Below are 6,962 nucleotides of genomic sequence, written 5' to 3'. Positions count from 1 at the left end.
CATAAGTGGTCTAGGGCCAGACATTTTAATTCCTTGGATCTCTCTTGTCTCAAATATAAAATAAAATTGTTTAATTAAACCCTAAATTCCTTTCTGCATATTTAACTATTAGCACATCAGGCAACCTCCAGCAAAGGGAATCAAGTGAGGATTCTTGGAGGAAAGGGTAGCATATGAAAAACAGAAGGATTTTCCTGGGCAGATATGAGGGGTGAGTGAATTCCACATGAGTATTAATCTACGGGGATTCATGGGAAACAGAAAGGCACAGAATGAGATCAGAAAATGGCTGGAAATCCAGTGTGCCTGGAAAGTAGGGTGTGTGAAGAGGAATTGAATGAAAAAAAAAGTTAAAAATGTAGGTTACAGTCAGATTGATAAGAGTTGTATATGCCAGGTGATTTTTTTTCTTTATTCTGTAAATAATAATAATGAAGGGGGAGGCATTGCTGATGGATCTTGAACTGAAGACTCAACTACCTTGTCAATACCATTCTTATCTGACATTCTAGAGGAAATCTGAGGAATGAATGTCCAAATGGATATTGGAAAAATTCTTTACTCTCACCAATAAGACTTTACGATTGATTATTCTATATGTAGACACTTAATCAAAATTTGTCAATTGATTGATTGACTGCCAATATATCACATAGTTGTAATACAGAAGTCTTATACTGACTTTCATGATCAAATGCAATTTTCAATTGCACGATTAACTGATTTTGTTCTAGAGTGTACTTTCTTAAATATGTGTGTGTGTGATTTTAAATGATTTTGCAAAGAAAATCCTGAAAGAAATGTATGGTAAGAAAAAGGTGGGCTGATCCTATGGTGAGAGGAAGAGATAATCAAAGGGAAGCCTAAATATCTTATTGGCATTATTGTGTTGGCAAGAAACTGATGTGGATCCTCAAAAAAAATTAGTCAGGTGAATAGCTTATGGGAAGACTTAGACAAGAATTTAACAGAGTGAGAAAGCATGAAACTTTCATAATCTGCACTGTTGAGGTGAATGTCCACAAAATTCCAAAATGAGATCAAAGTTCCACTGGAGCAATAGAGGACCTGATGTGTAGACATGTATGTATGTAAATATATGTCTAGGTGAGAGAAAAGAGAGGAGAGGAGAAGCAGATAGGCAGAATCAGGAAGGCTTGGCTTCAAGTTGAACCTTAGATTCATAATGGCTGTGCGACCCTGGGCAATTCACTTTCCCTTTCAATATCCCAAACACACCTGCAAGACTCTATATTGACAAGAGCTGCTGAACTGCATGGGTTGGTGAACTCCCCTCACTGAAAAAAAATTACATATTCAGATATAACAGACACACATTGCAGTTTCCAGGCATCTCTGTGGATATGTGTGTATTTTTTAGTTGACAGTAAAACAGAAACATTAGAAATACATTTCTCATCTAAATCTTAATAAATGTATCTTTTCTTGCCTTTACATCTTATATTTTTCAAAATATTGTCAAATTTATTTGATTAATGAATTAATCAACTCCATTTAAGTGTCTTTGCCAAAGTACAAATGTAATTGAGAAAACCCAAACAGAAAATCTACAGGAGACCAAGAAATGCAAGGAAGACTTGAAATGGAATGTTAACACTCTATGTAGGGAGACTAAGCAGTTTCTAAGGAAATTTTATGGGAAAGGCAGAGCAGTCCCATAAAACTTTATAGAGGAACAAGCATGGAAGGGAATAAAACCTTCCTTGAACACCACTATTGATGTTTTGCTCATACATAGTAACAGTTTCCCCTCAGTCTTAGTTTTCCTTCTATAGTACCAAGAAACAAAGGGAAGGTAAATCTAATCAAAAACATATTCAAATTATATATTGTATATTTGGGATTATATAGTATCACATAACATTGTACATTATACTATTCATATGTAGGTATGCATATGTACACATATGTAGTAAAAGAAAGTCCTAAGTATCGTAATAAAATAATAAGATTTCTTTAACACTCTTATGTTGAAGATGTCAGCATATGGGATAAAATTTCACTAACTGAAAAACCTTGGGAAGATTTTTTCTGTTCTCTACATAATAGATTTTCTTGCTTCTCAGAGAAGTCCTGGCACTGAGAACGATTATGATTTATTTCCTGAAAATAAGTTGCTCTATATATTTTCGGGCAGTGAGGCTGTTATGTGATCAGCAACTACCATGCCTCCAGGTCTAAAAATATGATCTGAAGGTACACTTCTACTAGTGTAGTTAAAAAAAGGAAAAGTCTGTGATGGTTTGAACAATAAGAGTGGTTCTAGTAGAGAAACAGCAGAGTGTAAAGAAAAGAAAAGTACTAGACCTGGAATCAGGAAAAATTTTGTCCTAATTCTGCACCCTAAACTTATCAGCTGTGTGATCTTATGTAAATCTTAACTTCTGTGAGATTCAGTATTCTCACCTGTAAAAATAGGGATAACAATATTCTAATACCTGCTTCTGAGGATTGTGGGACTCAGAGAAGATAATACATGCAAATAAACCTGCAAATCTTAAAAATCTGTTTGTTAGTTATTATTAATCCAGCAGGTAATGAAAAATTTTCAGTAAAATCTGAAAGCCTAAAATCAGCAAAATTGAATTGTGGTTGGTTTTTTTTTTTTTTTTCTGTTCTATGCCATTGTGTGTTAGAGAGATCATCAGCTCAGGAAGTCATGGACACAAAGTTCTGCCTCTGAGACTGGTTGGTTAAACTCGGACTAAAATCACTTAACCTTTGAAATCTCTGAACAACACTCCACATAATAAATTGTAGGGAAATCAACAACCTTCATTGATATAGGGTGTATCCTAAAACAAGAGTTTTCCATACCAATTAAATTTCATCTCCAATCTCAGTCCACCCTCTTCTTCATGTCTCAATCCCCAGAGAACTGCTCTGAACATCAGTCTGAGTTTAATTTGTAAATGAAAAAGAAATTGACCATACTTTTAATTGCAGATGACATGAGGTTTTTTTTTGTAAATTTTAGCAAATTTTAGTTTAAAGCTAGAGTCAGCTCTTTTTGAAACTAGCTATCCACTACTTGTGATAATTTTTTAAAATTAGAATATGTGTGAAAATGTCATTTTAAATCAAAGTGAATTACTGATGAATCTAAACAACTAAGTAAATGCTATTTTGTCCATAATTATAATGAGCCACTGTCCTCTAATTCCCAAGTATATAGATAAAATCATAGCCTTGTTTGTCCTGGTGTAGTTTCTAAATAAAACAAGCAAACATAGTTTCTGAGTTAGTATCCCCAAATTAATGTGTGTCCACAGATTGTTTGCTCATTGCTGAAGGAAACTTTCATGTGGCTTCTTCAATAAATTCACAGAGGCAAAGAGAAAAAAGCAACAATCCTGCATACTTAGGTTCCTGTATGCCAGCCTTTAGCTTTTGTGAGGTGGGTTAACATCTATCTGCCCTACGAATATAAAGATGAAAAAAACACTTTTCTGACACACTGTATGGGTGGTGGAAAAGTGGAAAGTTATATGTCTTTATGCTATCTCTGTCAGCTCAGTTTAAGATGACTGTAAGGGGAGACCCAGACAACTGTTTTACCTGACTTTTGACCAAAAAATGGACTTCCAGTTAAAAAGCTAAAGCAAAATGGTGTCTGGAACTTATGTATTACTATTACTACATGAAGTTCTACAAGTAGGAATAAGGCATCTTTAAATTCTCATGTATTCTGCTTTGGTCTAAAAAAACATTGGGAGTCTCCCACTTTTTTTTCTAGGTACCTCAACTTGAGAAGCACACTGACAAGATCAATTTGAAAGTGCCTAGGGCATGCCAGCCATAATGACAATATTTGTGTTCTCTGGGGATTGATTGAAGAGTCTAAGTATGAGTAGAGTAAAGAAGAAGGAGGAGTAAAAGAGAGGGCAGCAGGGATAGGAAGGAAGGAAGAAAGGAAGGAAGGAAACAAAGAAGATAGGAGGGAAAGAGGAAAGAAAGGAAGGCAAGGAAGAAGGAAAAGGAGGAAAGCAAAAAAAAGGAAGGGAAGAGAAGGGAAAGAGAGGGAAGGGCAGAGAAAGAAAGAAGGAAAAATGTAGTCTTTCTAATATATTAGATTTATTATCTATGTATATAGATATTAGATTAAATATAGATATAGATTAGATATTAGATATATCTATATATCTAATATATATTATCTAATATATTAGATTTGTCCATTCAGAACAGGATAGTACAATGGAAAGAATGGCAATCAAAAAGTCAGGAAATATATTCCCACCTCAAACGTTTGCTAGCTAGGTATTCATGGGGAGGTCATATAACCCCTCAGACACTCTTTCCTCATGAGAAAAATAGGTGTAATTAGATTTGTACTTTGCATATACTTTTCAATTGTTCTTAATGTTCCATCACTGTAAATCATTATTCCCCTCTTAGATCAATAAAGGACATGGAAATATAAGTTTAACTTTAATTTCTAAATGAATTCTTAGAAAGTTGAAAGGTATTTTTATTTTCTTGTGTATTTGTTTGTGCTTGTGTTTTTGACTTAATCCCCTCTTTGAAAACACGGAGTTGGTGCTTCTCTCTCTGGTAACTATGTATATATTGTCAGACAGTTATCTGTCTGTTGATTTGTGATGTATGTATTGCTTATGTCAGGCAGCTGGAAGCACTATCTTTTTATTTTGATTTCCCTGCATTTTCTCTGAAGCTCAGTACGCTGACTTTTCCCCTGAACTAAGTGAATGATACGTATACTTGATTAAAGTGCTTGTTGAGCCCTCAAAAGCTGCCTTGCCTTTTAGAAAAACAAATCTAAGAATCTATACACTAGGCCCCCCTGTGTATGTTGGGGTGCTTGCTTTTACAAGTTGACACCTGGGGGACTGGAAGGATTAGGGGGAAAGACAATGAATTCAACTTTGGACGTATTGGCTTTGAAAGTTCTACAGGATGTGATGTCCTAAAGGCAGCTGTCCTCATTTCCTACTCAATTGCTTCCCTGGACTTCATCATCTCAAGAAACTCATCATTTTTTAAGATAAAACCAAATTGGAACTGCATCCCTTAAGATCATTTGCTACCCTAGCTGCATTATTTCCTTCCTCAAAGCCAGGTAACATCCTTCTCCTCTCTTTTAGCTTTCTTTGCAAATGTTTTCTTCCTCATTTGATTGTGAGCTCTTTGAGGGCAGGAACTCTCTTTTGCCTTTATTTATATTTCTGGAGTTCAGCACAGTGCCTGGTCCATAGTAGGCAATATATGTTTATTAACTCTGACTTTCAGTTTGAAACATGAAAAAGTGTATTAGCTGAGCAGTTAGGAAAGGGCACATATATTTGAGAATCAGTATTATAAAGATGATACTTGACTCCATGAGTGGGGATGAAATCACCAAGTGAAGTAATAGAGAGGGAGAAGTGATCCATGGCAAAGCCCTACAGCATCTTTATGGTTAGATGACATGGCATTATTGAATGTTCTTCTTTTACTACGGCTAAATGGCTCTTTTTGTTAACTGTCAAATGATCTAAAAGCATCTCATTTTGTTCAAATATTGAATTTGAATTACCTAGGAATAGTACTGACTCCACCTGATTCCAGAAGAGTTGCAGATCAGATGATGCTTAATTTTCCAATCCTGGCTTAGCACATAACTTGGAGATGGAATAGTAATTTCCTCCAAGCATTCTAATTATTTGTTTCTTCAGAGACCAGTTCCTCATTGGTTATCAGAATCAGCTCTAGTCACTTTCTATATTTTGAAAGAATGAATTCACCATTAAACTTATAAAATAATTTGTCAACTGCTCTCTTTTTTGTACAAGGAGCTTTCCAACATGATCAGAGAGTCAAAATACCACGTCAGTGCTATGTGCCTTCTCCCTGGGTCAGTTTTGTCATTTCTTTTCCTTTCCTAGGTAATTGCGCTATCCTTCTTTTCCTCCCCTGTCTCACTAGAAAATTCACTCATATTCTTTTTCTAAGTCATTCATATCAATGATGACATCTGTTATACTTCATTTAATGAGAAAATTATAGGATCACGGAATCTTAAATAAATCTTAGAGGCCCTCAAATACAATCTATCTTATTTTACAAATGATGAAACTAAGTCTAAGTATATAAGTGACTGTCTCGAAGTCACACTGATATTACTATCTGAATAATACTGATATTACGTCTGAGGAAGAAATTACAACCATTGATGTTTAAACCAAATCTGATATTCAATCCACTACACTAAACTTCTCCAAGTCATTGTTTATATCTACTACAGCCTACTTCCAACACTCCTCATGTATCAATTCATTGCCCATTGAGCCATCTGTGATTTCTGCAGGTCACTTAAAAAATCTACTTTACTCTCCACACCTAATTAAATTGAAACCCCCAGTTCTTTATTTGGCACACTAATTCATTGCTGACTGCCACAGCAAACTGTTGACTTAAGCTGTTTGCTGTGTGCTATATTGCTGTTCAGTCAGTTTTTAATCATGTCAGACTCCGTGTGGCTCCATTTGGGATTTTCTTGGTAAACATATTGGAATGGTTTGTCATTTCCTTCTCCAGGACACTTTGCAGATGAAGAACCTGAGGCAAACAAGATTAATTGACTTGCCCAGAGTCACACATCTAGGGAGTATCTGAGACCAGATTTGAACTCAGGAAGATCAGTCTTCCTGACTCCAGGCCTGACATTCTATGCTCAGTGCCACGCAGCAACTTGCTCTTCTTTGAGCTCTATCAACTAGGACTGTTTAGGCAGTCTTTTTATGGGCAAATTTTCATATCTGTTCTGATGTATCTAGACAGTCACATTTTACAGGTACACTTAACTATCAATTGGTAGCTTTTAGTCTGTGACACATTGCAAACAACAGGTGAGGTAGTTTTCTATCCAGACACATAATAGTTAAAGAAACAAATAAATAATCCCAATTCCCATGTAATTCCTGACTTTTTATTGTATTTTC

This window comes from Notamacropus eugenii, chromosome 3 (assembly GCF_028372415.1).
Source record: "Notamacropus eugenii isolate mMacEug1 chromosome 3, mMacEug1.pri_v2, whole genome shotgun sequence".
NCBI lineage: Eukaryota > Metazoa > Chordata > Mammalia > Diprotodontia > Macropodidae > Notamacropus > Notamacropus eugenii.
Note: the sequence above shows the minus strand (reverse complement) of the source record.